Source organism: Hemitrygon akajei, chromosome 17 (assembly GCF_048418815.1).
Source record: "Hemitrygon akajei chromosome 17, sHemAka1.3, whole genome shotgun sequence".
NCBI lineage: Eukaryota > Metazoa > Chordata > Chondrichthyes > Myliobatiformes > Dasyatidae > Hemitrygon > Hemitrygon akajei.
Window position 1 is genome coordinate 29,974,847 of NC_133140.1, and position 20,343 is coordinate 29,995,189.

The following is a 20,343-nucleotide window of genomic DNA, read 5'->3' on the forward strand; positions in this document are numbered from 1 at the left end:
ACAACAAGTGTATGGGACATTGGAAAAAATGTTGAATTTCCCCATGGGGATGAATAAAGTATCTATCTATCTATCTATCTATCATGTCTGGGATAACATAAAGTTTATGTTTTTCTTGCTCATGATTAGATGGCGTATGTCCAACTTCAGTAAAAGAATAACCTACCAAGGGCAAAGTGCATTTCACCGTTGTGTTTCTTCATTTTAGGCGTGTAATCAATAAAAGTCAAAATGATAGATAAGCGATACAGCTTTCACTACAGTAAGCTGCTGTAGAAGGGGCACCAAGTAGTGGCAAGAATATTGGTGGGTATATTTAAGCAGAAGTTCATAGATTCTTGATTGGCAAGGGCATTGAAGGTTAGGAGAAAAAGGCAGAGAATGGGGTTGAGAGGGAAAATAAATCAGCCATGATTGAATGTCAGAAGAGATTCAATGGCCTAATGGCAAAACTCTACTCCTCTGTCTTCTAGTCTTATGCATAAAAGAGCATCCATATGTTGAGTAGCAAATTATAAGATTATAATTGTGACTGATTACACCTGCCCCAAATAGACAAACAAGGATAATGAGAAAGCACTGTTGTGTATATATTGTATACAGACCTCACTTCTGTCTTTTGAACAGGTCATTTTGTGAATGGGCACAGAAGATGCAATGCACTCTAGTCAACACAATGCATAGGTAATTAAGGGAAAGTACAAAACTCACAAAGGGTTACAAAAGAATGAAGGTAGAACCGAGGAAGGCAAAAATTAGAGAAAGTTGCAACAAGGTAAAATAAAAAAAAACAAGCTGATAGAATAGCACTGCCCAGTTACAAATCTGTGCCAATTACACATGGTCCTCAATTACCTAATCCTTCAAAAATGTATCTGCTTTTAAATACCATATGATCTAGCTTCCACAGCTCTCCAAATTAGAGAATTCCCAAGGTTCACCAACCTCTGTGGAAATAAATTTATTTTTATATTACTGCCCCCCTTGACTTGTAACTTGAAGCAGTGAGTTAATCTAAGGGAAAGGTCAGTAAAGTTCAGACAAAGTACACACAATTTTCCAAGTATAAATTTACCATGGGTAGCTTAACTGAAAATAAAAATGCACCTAAAGAAACTTGCAAATACAAAGTACGTAGACAACACAGGAAAGATGGGAACATCAAGTACGATAAGCTTATTAAGAATGTGAAAAATAGTTGTGATATTTGATTAAGAAATAACATACTACACAAAAAGAGAATTAGAATAGCCTTCTCTACCAAGGCAGCATAAACCTTCAAGATGCTAATATTTTCAGAGATATTGAATAAGTACTTTATCACAGTTATCACTAATAAACACAAAGTAACTACAATGGAGATAAAGGAAGCACATTATAGGTCCAAAAGGAAGGAGAATTCAGACAAACCAGCCTTTTTGCAAGGAGCTGAGTCAAAAAAGAAATTGCACACTTCCCCATCTGTCTATCCTAGAATGCTTTTCAGTTTGTACCAATGGATTGTGTTCAGAAACCACCAGTGGTTGTAATGGAGATGGATTTTTAACAGGCCTTTACTATAGAACCCTGGAAGGGAACAGCTAAGTTCAAGGTATCTGGAATTAGCATCCAGACAGAAAATGAATGCATTTACTCAGACTGGCAGGATGTGAGAAGTGATGTCCTTCAGGAATATGGATGTTATTTGTCTTCTCTTCCTAAATGTTATTTGTCTTCTCTTCCTAAATGTAATCTTTTGATATTCAGAAACGTTGTCTGTTTTATTTTAGTCCAAAGTTTATTTTCCCTAGTAAGCACCTGCACCTACAGGTTCTCTACATTTCTTTTAAAGATACTGAGAGCCACGTCACTATCCTTTGGTGAGATTGTAATAGATTCATATGCAAATACCCCATAGTTGCCAATGAGAGAGTAAAATGCCGAATTCTTTTCTTTTTCCACAAGAAAGAAGTAAATTTTGCCCCACATGATGCAACCACAAACCTGCTCTTTATTAGTATTTATTTTAAGCCAGATCAAATGGATAACAGAATTAATCAAGCAGAAGCCAAGACATTTAGGTCTATGGTCTGGCAGAGTGTCTGTAATGTAGTTTGGCTTTGATGACTAACACATGGTGAAAACATCAGAGAGCAGGAATTAATCAGAATAATCAGTGATTTGGTTCCCCCTTCTCTTTTGAATAGTTCACATTTTTGGTCAGAAAGTTAACTATTTTTTCGTTCCCTTTTTTTGATAATTATTCTGATAAATGAGGTATATGATTTTGTGTGTGTGTGTGTGTTGCATTGTTAAATTCTTTCAATTACTAAGTTGCTACAACGTAACTGCTGAATCTTTAGATCATTTTTTAAGAAAAAGGGGATTTAATGCTATTCATTAACTAGCCAGTAACTATACAAATCTTTCACATTGGAAGACATGGCAAAGCATAGTGCAAGACACCGTGAGAATTTTTAAAGAAACAATATTGGTTGGTGGGGAGGGGGGTACAGAAGAAAGGAAAGATGACAAACATGCCACATTTGTCTCAAGTTCACCGTCTGGTTCCTTGTGTACACCTATACCGCAGGCTGCGAAACCTAAAGGAAAGGTTGCCTTGATGAAAAGGTGTGGAGTTCCACTTCTGATAACAGTGAGTGGGACACTGTTCAGTGTTATGCCTAACAACTTAGGAGGAACAGGATAATTTAGTGTCATGACCATTATGTTATGTGTAAGATAGGGAGACAGGCCATCAGGGATTGTAGTAACCCATGCAACTAATCATTGAAGATGCTAATGAAGTGGAAAAGATAATTTCTTATTCACATGCACTCCCAGAAGAGTTTTGATCAATTCTTCTTGAGAAGAAAGTGCTGGAAAAAGTTGAAACACTGGGAATCGAAAGCAGATTATCGACCAGGTTAGGCAAGTAGCTGAGCTGCAAGCAACAGAGCAAGGATAATGAACGGACACTCAGCAGGATGTGACTAATAGTGAGTGTCCACAAAGGGCTGAGTTGGGAGTCTCAGTTATTTGTCATATTGATGACGTCCATGTTGGTACTGAGTACCAACTGCAAAGGTAGGTGAATATGCTGATTTGGACAGAAGCATGAAGTTACAAATGAATGAATTTGGCAGAAAGCAAAAAGGAACAATGAATGGATATCGGGGTGAGCAAATGTGAGGCCATCATCCACTGGAATCTCAAAGCAAGAATAGCATTGTTTCTAATTGTAAAAAAAATTGAAATAATGTAGAACTAATAATGATCTGGCAGTTCATGCTTTTAGACGATTCAAGTAATTATAAAGAATAATCAAAATGCCAGAAGACATACAAAGGATAGATATGATACAACTGTTATGCAAACCCCCAGTTAGTTTATGCCCAGAATGTTGTAAACAGTCTGTGAGACCATATCTTAGCAAAACATATTAATCTTGGAGGGATTTAGGTTAACTTTTATGATAATTGGGGTTTATTCCTCTGGAATTTAGTTGGTTAATGGATGACTATCTCTACCACCCTGTTCCTCTTGTTGTTTGAAACTTTACATTTTCTGATTTGATGCTTTATACAATTGCAACTTTTGATAAATCATCTGGTGATGACCATTCTTATCGTGAAATGTTCTGCAGAACCAAAATCAGTGACTGCTTACACAGCCTCAGGTTCTCATTACTTTAGTTTTGGAACTAAGGTAAATGGTTTAGAATGGGTCCTTTCTACTTTGTGTAGCTGGAGGTTTACAGGTGTGTGCTCAGAATTCGCTAAGGTGTTCAGAGACACAAATGGTGCTGAGGCGACGAATCTTGAAACCTTCAGGTCCTGCTGCTGATGTGAAAGTTGTAGAGGCTGTACTTGGCCGTGTATAGTTTGGTTTAGAGTAAAAGTGTGATGTTAATCTGGAAAGCATGCAGAGAAAATTTACAAAGATTCGACCAGAACAAAAATGCCTGAGATAGAGGGAGAGGTTATCCAGGCTGGGTCTTTATTCCTTGGAGTAAAAGAGAATGATAGATAGATAGATAGATACTTTATTCATCCCCATGGGGAAATTCAACTTTTTTTCCAATGTCCCATACACTTGTTGTAGCAAAACTAATTACATACAATACTTAACTCAGTAAAAAATATGATATGCATCTAAATCACTATCTCAAAAAGCATTAATAATAGCTTTTAAAAAGTTCTTAAGTCCTGGCGGTTGAATTGTAAAGCCTAATGGCATTGGGGAATGAGGGGCAAGGTTATAGAAATGTTTAAAATTGTGAGAGGTGGATGGTCACAGTGCTCTTCCCAGGGTAGGGGAGACCAAAACTAGAGTGCATAGATTTAAGGTGAGAATTGAAAGATTTAAAAGGAACCAGAGCAGGAACTTCTTCACACAGAAGGTGTAGAGTATATGGAAGAGCTGACAAAAGGAGTGATTGAGTCGGGTTTAATAGTATCATTTGAGAAGCATGTGGATAGGTACATGGAGGGATAGGGCTTTGAGGAATAAGAGCCAAACACAAGAAATTGAGTCTATCTGAGTAGGTGCCATGTTAGTAAATGCTTTGGGCCGAGCAAATGTATCTGTGCTGTATTGCTCTATGATACTATACTTGCAGGAAAAAACCAAACAGGGTTCTCAATCAAGCTATTTTCCCTATCTTCCTCGTTTACTGAATTATTCTTCGTTGAATTTTCTAAAACTTTCTGCTTGATTACTCTCTCTCCTGTATAAACCATTTCTTGGGCAATGCAGGTAAACACTTTCTGAGAGCCTCTAAAAATTTAAAAATATATGTGTTATCTGTAAGCATATCCAAATAAAGGTCAGGAATAGACCACCAGTCGATGGTTCATGTTTTCCTGGTATTTGTGCAACAAGATTAAGACTGACCAGACACTTCCTATTATACACGCACGTGTGCACATCCCTTTTGGGAAAAGTGGGAGAGAAGAAAACATGCCTAAACTGAAAGCTCCCCATCAACTCCCCTGGTTGTTTGAAACAAATCCAGAGTATCTCAAGGACAGTACATGAGCTAAATGCTGATTTTCTTCCCTTTGCACTGATCTGTCTCGGCATAATTTTTGATTATGTTTAATTGGGCTGTGAGCTATCTCCAACATTTGGCCACCTCCTCCTCTTGCAGAGGTTTGTGCATGGTCATTGTTTTTCAATCTGGAGTGATCTATCAGCGGTGCACAATTCAGTCCTTTCAATAATTTATGTATTCTATTCGGTAGCCTCCAGAGCTAATGGACCAGGTGTTTGTCTCAATATATAAATGTTTTCAAGCTGTAGTTTAATCTTTTGGCCTTCTTCTGAACCTGTTCCAAGGCCAGTCTATCTCCACATGATTGGCAGAACAGTGAAATCTGGAAAATGATTTTCTGTGTTTGTATCGAATTGCCAACAGAGGTATCTTGACAGTACTGGAACTGTCTAAATTCTTTGCAGTTGTGCTCCTGGCTGGGAATCAGTAAATACCGTGCTATATTTGAATTGTGATATTGCCAATATCTTTGAATCCATCTCTTAGTACAGACTTAATGCAGTGCCAATCGTGATCTAGTGCTGTAGTGATTTTTTTTGTATCCCAAAGAGCTTAAATTAACTGTTGTATTTTGTTATTTTTGTTTTAAAAAAAAGCTTGAATTGAGGATTGAGCAAAGTGCTGATTTATTGAAAGTGATTTGTCTTAACCAAGCATTCTCATTGTTACTTTTACACTGATCTCATTAAAGACACCTTCCTTTATGGTCCAGAGGGGCCCGGCAACTGTTTGTTCTGCTTGGAATCCCCACTGCAACAATCACGCTCAGATCTAAAAGGCTGAATGCTGCGTGAGCAGTGCCAGGGCTCTGTGCAACGTGAGCAGGTGTCCCAGGCAGGCCAGAAGTTGTTGCATGAACCTTTGACCATTGCCAAATCTAAGCCTCCAAGTTTGGAGTTAGAATTGAAATTGGTCTATTATTGTCACATGTACCATGATAGAATGAAAAGCTTGTCTTGCATGCAATTCATACAGATCAATTCAATAAACAATGCATAGAGTTTAAGAATGGCAACACTGTGTAATAGTCTTAGAACAGCGGGGTAGAAACTGTTCTTGCGCCTGGTGGTTTATGCTTTCAGACCTAAGTATCTGCTGCCCAACAACGGACGAAGGAGAAGAGTGAATGTCTGGAGTGGGTTGGGTCTTTAATTATGCTGGCTGTTTGACTGAGGCAATGGGAAGTACAGACAGAGGAGACGCTGTTTTCTGTCATGTGCTGAGCTGCGTCCACAGATCTCTGCAGTTTCTTACAGTCACTTGTAGGACAGTTGCCATACCAAGCTGATATGATGCTTTCTGTGGTGCATCTGTAAAAATTGGTTATGGCCAATGGAGACATGCCAAATTTCTTTAGCCTCCTGAGGAAATAGGTATTGGTGAGCTTTCTTGACTGTGGGGTACGTCTACATAGTTGAACCAGGGTGGGCTATTCATAATTTCAGTCCTGGGAACTTGATGCTGTCAACGCTCTCAACCTCCACACCGTTGATGTAGATAGGAGCATATGCGCCTGCTCTCAAGTCAGTGATCTGTTATCCTCCATAAAAGGTTTTGGAGTATGGACACTAATGTATAAAAACATTTAAAAATTATATACACTTTAAAAATAATAATATTAAAATAGATATAGAGATATACAGTGCTGAAACAGACTCTTTGGCCCCAATTTTCTTGACTACAGTTCAGCATTCAACACCATAATTCCCTCCAGGCTTGACAAGAAGCTCAGAGATCTCGGCCTTCACCCTGCCTTTTGCAACTGGATCCCGGACTTCCTGTCAGATCACCGGCAGGTGGTATACAAGGCAGCCTACAGAGAAAAAGTCATCACCCTGACACAGTGGTGTCTAGAAAACAACCTGTCCCTCAATGTCGTAAAAAACAAAGGAACTGGTTGTGGCCCACAGGAGGAATGGAGACAGGCAAACCACTATTGACATCATGGATCTGGGGTTGAGAGAGTGAACAGCTTCAAGTTCCTCAGTATACCCATCACCGAGGACCTCACGTGGTCTGTACATACCGGCTGTGTGGTGAAAAAAGCACAACAGTAACTCTTTCACCTCAGATGGTTGAAGAAGTTTGGTATGAGTCCCTAAATCCTAAGGACTTTCTACAGGGGCACATTTGAGAGCATCCTGACTGGCTGCATCACTGCCTGGTATGGGAACTGTACTTCCCTCAATCGTAGGACTCTGCAGAGAGTGGTGCAGACAGCTCAGCACATCTGTAGATGTGAACTTCCCACTATTCAGGACATTTACAGAGATAGGTGCATGAAAAGGGCTGGAAGGATCATTGGGGACCCGAGTCACCCCAACCACAAACTTCCAGCTGCTACTATCTGGGAAATGGTGCCACAGCATTAAAGCCAGGACCAACTAGCTCCAGGACAGCTTCATCTACCAGGCCATCAGACTGATTAGTTCACACTGATACAATTGTATTTCTATGTTATACTGACTGTCCTGTTGTACATACTATTTATTACAATAAATTGCACATTGCACATTCAGACAGAGACGTAACAAAGATTTTTGCTCCTCATGTATGTGAAGGATGTAAGTAATAAAGTCAATTCCATGCCAGCCAAATTGCCTTACAGAGCTAATCCCATTTTCCTGTGTTTTACCCGTATCCATCAAAATCCTTCCTATCCATGTAACTGTCCAGCTGCCTTTTAAACATTGTAATTGTGCTGTCCTGTACCACTTATTCTGGCAGCTCGTTCCATACGCTCATTAGTGTCTGGGAAAATGTTGTCCCTCAGGTGCTTTGTGCATTGTTCTCCTCCCATTTTAACTCAAGGATCTCTGGTTTTGAACTCCCTAACCTGATGAAAAGACTGTAGCTATTCACCTTATCTACGCCCCTCTTGATTGTATAAACCTCTATTGTGTCACAACTCGGCCTCCTACATAATATCATGTAATCATTTACAAATAAAAAATTGATAGTAATGAAGGGGATTATTTCCTGTACAAATGATGAACAGAAGATGTAATTCTTTTCCTGCCCTCCTCCTCCGTAAGTGCAGAGTCAGGTCGAACCTGCTACCAGATGCAGGAGCTGATTTCCTCCGCTTAAGCACATGCCAGTTTGTCCTGTTGAAGTAGAGTCCATGCTGAGTGCTGGTGGGTTCGCTGGTAGTTGTCTGTCCGCATGTCTGGGGCTTTGGATCCGTGCCCTAGAGTCCCAGGCTTGATTGTGTTTGCTTGGAACAGTTGGAATTTTAACAGGAAGATTCAACATACATCTCTTTTTTTGAAGTTAGCATGTATTTGATTTCTGCTTAGTCTTTCACCTGACAGTCAGTTTATTATCCCTCAGCGTGATGGATGATTCTTGATTTATGTGAAATTTATCAGTCACCTCTATCAGGCGAATGCATTGCATTTCACCATTACCAAAGAGGTCTGTGGCAAAAGTATTAGTCCAGGACTTGCAATTTCATTATGGCAAGTATCAATGGTTATGGATAAATGTCACAGGCAGAACGGGGAATAATTGTGAATATGCAGATCTTTCAGACTGAGTTGCACAGTGTTGCTGTTCTCCAAACAAGATTGTCCAATCTGAACCATAACTTTCCACTCTCTGGTTTGTGTCTCTTGCGTGTGTAACCCTCAGGCTCGGTCAGCTCATGTTCGTCTAGGGGAAACAGCCTTCGGCCCCGCCAAACTGGGAAATCACGTTTGTGTGGATGCTGTGTGATGTACCCCTGGTTAAAAACCCACATCGCAAAATATCAGACAGCATACCATATGCAATTAAATGATTGAACTTTATGAATCTTAATCTGCATATAGGGTTAATAATGAAAATTTTAAAAGGGCCTAATTTAAGGAAGGTCAAAAGTTCACGTTGGAGCTCACTCAGTAGTTATTCTTCCACCATCGGTCTCCTCCGAGCTTCAGACCCTCAGATCCCAGTCCACTCCATCTGGTGGTCTACCCGCTCTCTTCACATGTCTTCCCTCTTCATCTCTCCTCGACAAAGACTGTGAAAAAACATCCTTCCAGATACACAAGACAAAGCAACAATCTCCGATTGGCTAACATGCATACCACAGTCCTGTTATCTCCAGCCATAACCCAAACATTGCTGCTACAGAGAAACTGTTACCTCAGCAGTGAACATTCCAGAGAAGCCATTACATTAGCCTTAGCAGTGAAACATTACAAAGAAGCCATTACACGTGCTTCACTCAGCAATGATTATTGGATCCATCAAACTCCCAAATGACTGGGTCTTGCGCATACCGCACCATTCACCAGTCATGGCTGTGTAGGGATTATGGGACCAGCCTTGTGTTGGTGATATCTGCATTAAAGCAACCCCCTTCCCTAATGCTTGATTACCACCTTTTAGCAGGCTTGTAAAGTTGCCTTAGACCAATTTATAAATGGAATAATTTTATGATTTGAGCAGTAAATTCCCAGACTTCAATCTAAAATAAAAGTAGTAAATCCCTTGGGAGATGGAAGGACAGGGAGAGAATATACAGGGCAGTGTTTCATAATAGAATTTGTAATGCCAAGAGTATTTCTGTCTATAGGAATGATCACATTCAGCAATTAACACATTTCCATAACAGGGTCGTTGTAAAAGATATTCAAGAGAAAAAATCAGCCTGAAAGCATATGTTTATAATCTTAGAAGTAGAACATCCAGACCAAGATTAAATTATGGCTCGTGTTCCATTCCAGGGTTGTATCATCTTGAATACATCCTTTTGAAGTCATTTGACCCAATACATATGCTTGCTTTAGTTTTGTCTATTAATTAAACCCGACTGGAAAAATAATTTGCAGCGAATGGTTCTAAGGAAAATTCTTGTAATTATAAATTTGTATGATACAGACAATCATTAATTGACTGCATTAAATGCTGCATAATTTCATTTACCTTCTCACGTTAGAATGTTCTAACTGTTGTGTAGCCAGCCTTTTCTGGGGCTGAAGCTTGGCAAATAATTAAGGCATTAATCAACATAGATTTGTAAAAATCTTCTTCTGCCATTTCTATTTTTTAAATGCAACCACTGAAGCACTAGCAAGTACAGACATTGTGTGCAAATAAGTCACTTAACCAAAGTAGAAACTTTGCTAGTGAAAATTAATTAGTCAATTAGATTCTTTGAGAGTTGCATTAACTCTAGATATGATGTGACATAAAAGATTCTTAAAAGTAGTTAAAAATAGAATTAAGGTGTCCAAGGTTACGGCTAAAGGGCGAGAGAACGGATTTGAGAAGGCTAATAATTCAGCCATGATGGAATGGTGGAGCAATCCTTGATGGCCAGATGCTGTAATCCTGCCTCTATATTTTATGGTCTAACCCAGAAGAAATACTCCAATGCTGCAGGACAAGTGACCTTGGATTTAGAATCAGGTAATTCTTTTTACGCAGCTGACAATATTGCTAGGAAAGTCTGGTGAAAGCTAGGACTTTATTTAACTGGTTCAAAGATTTTTTTTGCTCCTCCTCCACCACTACTACACCACCCCACCAAGTCCCAGAATTGCCAGGGTCTCAAATACTCTCCATTGCATGAAAACTTTCAACAGAGCTTGAGAGCTCCATAGTTCATTCAATGGAAGAACAAGCTGGACAAGGACAACATCCCATGCATCATCATTCTACAGGGGACTTGTACTATTTGTTTTGTCACTGTGTTTTCTGCTCTCATCACCATAAATGCTATCTGCTGTGTGCTGTTTGTGATATGTTTTACACCTTGGCTCTGGAGGTATGCTGTTTCATTTGAGTATATTCATGTATGGTTGAACCTTGAACTTGAACCTGAATTTTTAAATGCCCCTCTGATTCGGGGCCAGAAGTTTCACCCTGAGGAATGTGGGATGTGGGCTATAGGAAGATCAATCTCCAAGTGGGATGCTGTTAAGATTAGTGGTTTGCCAATTTCACTGGACAACAAAGATTTTGCTTCCTGAACACTTTTGGGCGTATCCTATGGATTTCGGTCTGTTGATCATGAAAATCATGACATTCCCCTGTCGTGCACCATTTTATTGAAATTGCCTATTTTTGTTATTTCAATTTATAATTCAGTTATATTAAAATGTTGCCCACAATGGAAGCTGAAGAGCTTTCTATCTTGTCCAGGCATGCCTGGGCATGCTTAGGCAAGGCAGATGATACATGGCAGGACAGGTTTTAGAAAGGCTATCACACACATACTGTTCTATGCATTGCACTTACAAATATATTGATTTGAGATCAGTTGATTGAGACAAAGTTTGGGCTTCTCACATTTGTTGCACAACAGGAGCTGTTGATCTTGGAGCTTGGCTCTGAGGTGCTTGGAAGCTGACGTCATTCGCTGCCCTGATGATATGGCAAACATAGAAAGATCATGTGACAGACTGCTATTTCTGTCTAACCAGTATGTCTGGTTTCTCTGCGAAAAACAAGAAATCTATTGAATATCGTAATCTCCCTTCAGCCATGAGACCTGTGCCGCATGCCTTCCAGTACTGAAGCCTCCAAAGACATGGGGTCTAGAGGAGGAAGACGAAAATACCATGGTGCACCGGTTAGGAGTAGAAAATGACACTGATAGAGATTTTGAACCTTTTCTGTTGAGTGAGTTTCATCTGAAAGAGTTAAATAACTTGGTCAGTGACTTGGGTTTGTCAAAGGAAAAAGCAGAATTACTGGGTTCAAGAATGCAGGGATGGAATCTGCTGTCACCAGGCACAACATTTCAGTGAAGAGTTTCAATATTTGAGACAGATGTTTTCAGGATAACTGATGCCCGGGATGAAGGAAGGCATTTTTGTTGGTCCACAACTTAAACAAGTCATCAATGACAAGCAATTCAAAGATCTGCTAGTGGGGGACTGGAGAAAATCACATGGAAGGCATTCTAGGATATTGTTGAAAATCTTCTTTGCAACTACAGAAGACCAATCTATGTGCAGCTGTCTGACAACATGCTTCAAGCATACAAAACCATGAAGTGCAATATTCTTAATTTTACCCCAACTTGGAGAATTGTCAAATCACAAAGACTGGAATACATACATTGTGAGCAGTTGAGAACAGTGATATTGTAAATGATATTTTTTCTCAATAAGCCAATGATGCTGTTATAATACTATATCTACACAGAGCAGTTTCAGACTTGTTTTAATTCAAATTTAGCAATGTGATTCACTTTTAAGCATTCCAAGTTAAGTCAATCAGTATGATTGGAAAGGAAGACTTATATTTGTACACATTTTTGATGATCTTGAAAAATCACATTGTAATACTTTGAATGGTAGCTTCTGTTCCAGATTCCTTTGAATGGGAAGATGATAAAGACCAGTTGAGAACTTATTAGTGATGTTGGTTGATGAAGAAATTCTGGACAGAACATCAGGGATACTCACTTTTCTATTTGTCCTGTCGGATCTATTGCTTCCAGCTGAGAGAGCTATCGGGATCCTGTTTCAAGTGTTGAACTAAAATTGCAGCAGTTCCTGAATACTGCACAGGAGCATCTGCCCTGGTTAAATATACCAAGCTCTCCTGTAGAGCAGCCTCTGACTGAGGTAGAGTGCTACACCGGAGGGCACTAGAGGCAGTATTGTGCCATTCATTATCAAATTAGTCACACCAGACTCTCACTGGCTAAGCACAGATGGGTCCATTTTCTCTGATCAGGGTGAGAGATGTAAATCGGTAGATTAACTGGTTACCGTAAATTGCCTTGTTGTGTGAATAATTGATAATAATAATAATGATGATAATATAAAGATGGCGCCGGTAACTGGCGACTCTGCACGTGCTCTCCCGAGCAAACTGCCCTCTACACTATCCTATACCCGAGAAACCCTTCTAAACCTCCGATTTGCTACATCTAGCAAGATCAACAACACCCTGGCGAAGTTACTAACCCAGCTGGAGATCATCGACGCGCCAGAATTGCTTCAACTCCAGACCGTACCTGGACCCGATCGTTGAGGCCTGGTCCGAGGTCCACCACGTTCCCAGAGACCCGTGGCCTGCTACCATGTCAGAGCACCTAGAGACATGGCCCATTCCGACCAGCACCTCTCCGAAGCAGATGACCACACAGAGGTGATGTCGGAGACCTGAAGATACCCCAGACGTTTCCCCAGACCGACCACCGTAGAGCCTCGTTGGTGGCTATCCACAGCTGCCGGAAGTGAGGCCTCCGCCGCCGACCTCGGAAATCGAGCCCAGGGATGGGATGGAGCGGAGGCATCCGCAACCGTGACACAGTTCATGGACTTGTTTCAGCCGGCAGCCCAGCCCTCCAGGATTAAGTGTCGGCTTCGGGGCTCGACCTGATCGACCACCTGGGCCCCCAACAGTTGGAAGTGGCAGCGGAGCCTCCCCCGTCACTAGGCCCGACCAGGAGCGTCCGACGACATGACCCGCCGATCGATCCCCACGGGACACGTCCGCCAACCTCAAAGAGCTACCAACAACACACTGCATCGATGGAAACCTGGAAAGATACACAAATTACCGAGGAAGCGTGGGAAAAGAGCTGGGCTGCTGGTCAGATTGAAGTGGAGGGGCTTTAGGATCCCTCTGCCCACCATCCTACTAGCTAATGTGCAAGCCATAGAGAATAAGGTGGATGATCTTAAAGGGAGACTCACCTACTGCAGGGAGATGCAGAACTGCTGTGTATTCTGTTTCACAGAGACCTGGCTCTCCCGTGCCACCCCCGACTGTGCCATCCGACCAGAGGGAATTTTCGATCCATCGGATGGACCGCATGGTGTCTTCGGGCAAGACGAAGGGAGGTGGTGTCTGCCTGCTGATCAACACTGCGTGGTGCTCGGACACAGTGGCACTGACAAGCTCCTGCAGTCCGGACCTGAAACATCTGTTGGTGAAGTGTCGTCCTTATTATCTGCCACGGGAATTCACCTTGGTCATACTGACAGCGGTCTACATTCCCCCCCAGGCGGATGTGGAGTGTGCTGGGAATACACTGTATACCAACATCAGTGTACTTGAGACCAGGTATCCGAAGGTTTTGCTCATTACAGCCGGGGACTTTAACCAGGCCAACCTCAGAAAAGTGCTGCCAAAGTAATACCAACATGTCTCCTGCTCCACTAGAGGCCCAAATATACTTGACCACTGCTACACAGCAGTCAAGGATGCCTACCGTTCCGTCCAGGGACCTCACTTCGGAAAATCGGACCATCAGGCCGTACTCCTCCTCCCAGCTTACAAACAGGAACTGAAGCGGGATGTCACGGTGTCAAAAGTGGTGTCGTGTTGGACAGAGGAAACGGATGAGATCCTCCGTGACTGCTTTGAATCGGTGGACTGGTTAGTATTCAAGGACCCGGCAGCTAACCTCAATGAGTATGCCTCAGCTGTCAGGGACTTTATCTGGAAATGCACGGAAGACTGTGTGTCTTGCAAGACGATCCGGGTATTCCCTAACTGGAAACCTTGGATGAATTATGAGGTCCAGTCCCTTTTGAAGGCTAGAGCTGCGGCTTTTAGGTCCAGAGATACCAGTTGCTACACAGAATCCAGGCGTGAACCCCAGAAAGCCATTAAGGGTGCCAAGAGGCAATATCGAGCCAAGTTGGAAGCCCAGGCTAACCAGAGGGATGCCAGTAGACTATGGCAGGGTCTAAATAAGATCACTGGGCGCAAAGAAAAGGCTGGGAATATCAATAACTGTAACGCTTCTCTTCCTGACGAACTTAACGTATTCTACGCAAGATTCGAACAGAAGAGGAACATCCCGCCCCCTCTGGATGAACTGGACCTGGTGGCATCAAGATTCATTGTCACCAAGGGAGACATTAGAAGAGCCTTCCTGAAGATAAATCCAAGGAAGTCGACGGGCCCAGATGGCGTCCCAGGATGGGTTCTCTGGGCCTGTGCAAGCGAGCTAGCTGGAGTGTTTGCTGACATCTTCAACTGCTCCCTACTTCAGTCCAAGATCCCCTCGTGTTTAAGAAGGCAACGATAATCCCGGTGCTAAGAAAAAGCAAGGTGGCATGCCTGAATGACTATCGACCTGTGGCTCTGACATCAATTGCTATGAAGTGCTTCAAGCAATTGGTTATGGCACACATCAACCATAACCTACTGGTCAACCTCGACGCTTTGCAGTTCGCCGACCGGAGCAACAGGTCAACAGCAGATGCCATCTCTCTGGCACTACATTCCTCCTTAGACCACCTGGAGAATAAAGACGCATATGTAAGGCTCCTTTTCATCGACTACAGCTCTGCCTTTAATACCATCATTCCAAATAAACTGATTCCTAAGCTCCAGAACCTGGGTCTTAGCACTCAGATCTGCAGCTGGATCTTCAACTTCCTCACAGGCAGGACCCAGGCTGTAAAAATAGGGGAGAAGCTCTCCTCTACAATCACTCTGAGCACCGGTGCCCCACAAGGCTGTGTACTCAGCCCCCTGCTGTACTCATTGTACACCCATGATTGTGTAGCCAAGTTTCCATTAAACTCAATATACAAGTTTGCTGATGACACCACAATTGTAGGCCGTATCTTGGGTAATGATGAGTCTGAGTACAGAGAGGAAATTAAGAACCTGGTGGCATGGTACGAAGACAATAACCTATCCCTCAATGTCAGCAAGATGAAGGAATTGGTTGTTGACTTTTGTTGGACCACACAACCCAATCTACATTGGTGGTGCACAGGTGGAGCAGGCCAAAAGCTTTAAGTTCCTCGGGGTGAATATTACAAATGACCTGACTTGGTCTAACCAAGCAGAGTCCACTGCCAAGAAGGCCCACCAGTGCCTTTACTTCCTGAGAAAGCTGAAGAAATTTGGCCTGTCCCCTAAAACCCTCACTAGTTTTTATAGGTGCACCATAGAAAGCATTCTTCTAGGGTGCATCACAACCTGGTATGGGAGTTGTCCTGTCCAAGACCGGAAGAAGCTGCAGAAGATCGTGAACATAGCCCAGCACATCACACAAACCAATCTTCCATCCTTGGACCCTCTTTACACCACACGCTGTCGGAGCAGTGCTACCAGGATAATCAAGGACAAGACCCACACAGCGAACACACTTTTTGTCCCACTTCCCTCCAGGAGAAGGTTCAGGAGCATGAAGATTTGTACAGCCAGATTTGGGGACAGCTTCTTTCCAACTGTGATAAGACTGCGGAACGGATCCTGACCCGGATCTGGGCCGTACCTTCCAAATATCTAGACCTGACTTGCACTACCTTACTTTCCCTTTTCTATTTTTCTAATTATGATTTATAATTTAAATTTTTATTATATTTACTTTGATTTGTACTTCAGGGAGCGCGAAGCGCAGAAACAAATATCACTGTGATGATTGTACGCTCTAGTATCAATTGTTTGGTGACAATAAAGTATAATGATAATTGACAGAACCCAGAGTGAGTTGATGGGAAACTGAGGAGAACAAATTGGACCAGTGTAAATTGATGATTAGAATAGACTTGGTGGGTTGAAGGGCCTTAACCTTTGAATGCCTCTAAATAGAGCTTAGAACTCCCAACCAAAAGTATGCACCAGTGTGAAACTGGTAGCCAGAGTGTAATGATGATTTATCCTGAAGAGCGATGTTGTGAAGATTGCATGGGGAACTTGGTTGCCTGCTATCTTACCAATGTGATTAATAGATATATGATGGGAGAACATTATTTTTACTCTCACATTGCAGAAGTACACCATGCAAGAATAAAATGTTTGGAAGTATATTAAAAAAAATAAACTAACAATAAATATTTGGTAAGAAAGTCACCATGAAATACTTCTTGCTTATTGCAGAAACAGCATCACAGATTAGAGCAGACAATAGGGTGAAGGAGAGAGCACGTGCGTGCATGCATTTGTTTTACTGGAAAGAGTCTGCCGTCTGCATGTCAATTTATCATTTATACTCAATGTAAATATTTACAGCATGCTTTCAGTATTTTAAATTAAAAACATAGTTAATGTGCTGTAAAAATATACTTGTAGGTCTGTGTCCTTCTGTTCCTTCCTACCCATAGTAATCAATTAAACACACGAATGATGGTGGAAATACTTTTTATTAACCCATACACTCCTGTTGCTGATCTAATACCTGTGTTCCTGAACTTCAGTGTGATTTCCAGTGGTTATTCTAGGAGCAAAACCTTCTCTCCCCAGCCCACCCCATAAGTCCCAGAGAAACATCCCCTTCTACATTGGCAAACAGACTAGGTCACTCTCACTGCACACTGCCCATGGGATGAGTGTACTTGGGACGAGACAGCTGCTCACCTATTGCAGACTGTGTGTTTGCAAAGAGGGCATGGGGAAAGATGCAAGAGCCTCTGTCATGGTTTATCCAGAACAGCTGCATGAAAGAGGGACCTCTGTTCTACGGACTGTTCGCAGGGACAGTGACGGACGTGAAGTACCACTGGTGAAGGACACATCAAGGAATGCTGCTGACTGGCGTATTCCAGGCTGCAGTGGTACACGCTGAAGGACATCTAAAGCTTGGTGCAGCCACCGCAAGGGCTTGGTGAGGAAGGACCACAATATAGGATTCTCCACTACCAGAGAGGGACAGGCCACGTTGGAAGCCCCTCAAATAGTGTAATTGTGTATCACCCCAGAGGACCACATGAGTTGAAGCAGTCCTATTGGTCTTAAGGAATGTAATAAAACAAGACTTAACACATTGATTATGAACATAAGGATGAAAAGGCATTCCACAGTTCATTCTCAAAAAATAATTTCTTATGAATAAAGTTTATTTTGATATTTAAAAAAAGGCTGGGTGCTACCCAGAGGCAACAATCATAAGTAAAAGCAGAAATGGCTGGCTTCATCGGAGAAATAGATACGTTCAATTTCTCAGTGGTTAAATGCTCATGTATACTGAGCTAATTGAACAGTATTTTGAAACAAATGAGAAACTATAACCAATTTTGCTGAGTGTATTGCATTAAAGGCATACAGTTTACTTTGAAGTTTAACTGTTCCAATCAAACCAGCATAAATGAGATTGCTTCTATTGTGAAAGTAACACAGGAACATTTAGAACTGAAAGAATTGATGATTGCAGAACATTTTGGATTTCACAAGCAAAATCAAAAGGAAGGGGAATCCAGTTCGGTATTGAATTGAAGCGATTGTCTGAGCATTGTCAGTTCAATGATGGTCTTAATGATGTATTGAGAGATGGCTTAGTTTGTGGAATCTTACAAGAAAGCATGGAAAAACGGCTTCTAGCTGAAGCACAACCTGTATTTAAAACAGCAGTTGAAATTGCTGTATCAATGGAAACAGCATGCAGCCAGGAATGAAAGTGAGCGTGAGCAAAATTGCAAAGTCTAAACAGAAACCAGCCTGGCCTAACGAATTGTGTTACCATTGTGACAGGAGATCACATACACTAGAACAATGCAAATTTAAAGGTGAAACTTGCAAACTAATGCCAGCAAGTAGAACACATACAAAGAGCATGTCAGGTTGATAAAAATAAATGGAAAAGAAAAAGCTAAAAAGTCAAGCTATAGTTTCAGAAAGAGCACTAATATGCATGCTGTTTATGAAAACTTCGATAATCAGAGTGAGACAGGACTGGCTAACATTGAGATTTACAATGTGAACATTAACAATATGGCTTACACCAGAAGTGAACAGCAAATTAATTAAAATAGAATTGGACACTGGATCAGCTGTTTCAGTCATTCTGTAAAATGAGTTTAAACAGCATTTCAAAGAAACTGAACTGAAGCCTGCAGGTATCCAACTGAAAACTTGTACTGGAGACAAGATAACTCCTGACATTTGCAGCAGTGAAATACAACAAACAACAAGCCACATTGAGCTTGTATGTGGTAAAAACACAGTGACCAGCATTGTGGGCAAACGAGTGGCTGAGACAACTACAACTACAACTTGATCCATCATTTGTATGCCACATACCCTGCAATAAAGTCAACTGAAAGTGAATTAAGAAAGGCACTGGATGATGCCAAAGCTGCCTCTGTGCTAAACGCCATGAACTGTTGCCCCATGGAGCACAGACAGTTGTTGGTGCCAACCTTTGAGCCTCTGGTTGGAAACATATTGGACCCAGGAAGGACCATGCTGCTCAGAGGAAGCATGAAACCGATAGTTTTTGTTGGTAACGTATCTGAGAAAGCCTTTGATACGTTAAGCAGGCAGTTACTTAGTTACTTGAGAAATGTGACTTAGTTTTAAGCTGGAAGAGTAGTTCAAGGAGCTTCAGGAAAGTTGCAAGCATTCGGCTTTTGTGACTATGAAGAACTAGAATCTACTCTGTGTTCATTAAGGTTATTAAATGAACTTCAAGAGGGAGACAAAAAGCTGCTTGTAAAAGTAGATGTAAAGACCAAAGCCCAGCTGGGTGAATGGAAGGTCAAAAAGAAAGGAGTTGATGGGGATTCAAAAACAGAGGATTCGTCAGATGATGTTGTGGATGAGAAAATCAAGAAGAGAGATCAGACCATTAAGGGAGCAACAGAGGGATTAATAAGCGAATACTCCAGTGAACTAAGTACACCATCACAAGATCAAGATGAACAGAAAAAGGAGAGAAGAGATAGAGAGAAAGAACATGAATGAGAAAGAGGAAGGTATGAAAGAGAGAAGGAACAAGAGAAAAAATAGAAATGGATCGAAGTTGATCCGAGGAGAGAAAAGCAAAGGAGAAGAAAGGTGTCCAGAGCTGTCAGAGCCACTCCCTAGAGTCTCAAAGTCAACTCCTACAACCACCATGGAGGAGTCCCCAGAACCTGAGATTGTTTCACCACCACAGGTCTCACCTGGCAAACGGAGTGATCCCCTTTGTCAGGAAGGGCATTATCCCAGAAAAGTAAGAAATCTTCCACAGTGATTAAATCTTTTGGTTTGAATGGGACAATTTAAAATTTACAGTGCTGTGGATGTCTGTAATATTTGTATTATATAGTATATTGTGTACAGTATATAGTTGAGATGCTTCTTTAGTGAGTTGGAGTTTGTAGCTAAGCAGGGAGGTTGTTGTGTGTTTAATATTTCAGTAATATATGAGTAATCTTGTAAATATTTTGTTTGATTAAGCATTCTTTGGTGTTTATATAATTCACTATGGTTAAATGTGAAAATATATGAATTGCATACGCCATTATGTCAACATGTGATAAGCACTCACCTCACTTAAAGTAAAGAACAAACTAAGACTTGCATTTGTTTCCCTTTCAATTAGTTTAATGTTTTGAAGTTACAGGTAACAATATAGATAAGCTAATAACACAAGCTGGTCCAGAATGACCAAAACATGGCTCATCTCAAGACAA

General features: G+C 41.4%; 1 protein-coding gene across 4 annotated transcripts in view; it reads left to right on the forward strand.

Moving 5' to 3' along the window:
- The window catches only part of fhod1 (formin homology 2 domain containing 1), a 305,371-nt gene that overhangs the window by 192,619 nt on the left and 92,409 nt on the right, over positions 1 to 20,343 (forward strand). The window lies entirely within an intron of this gene.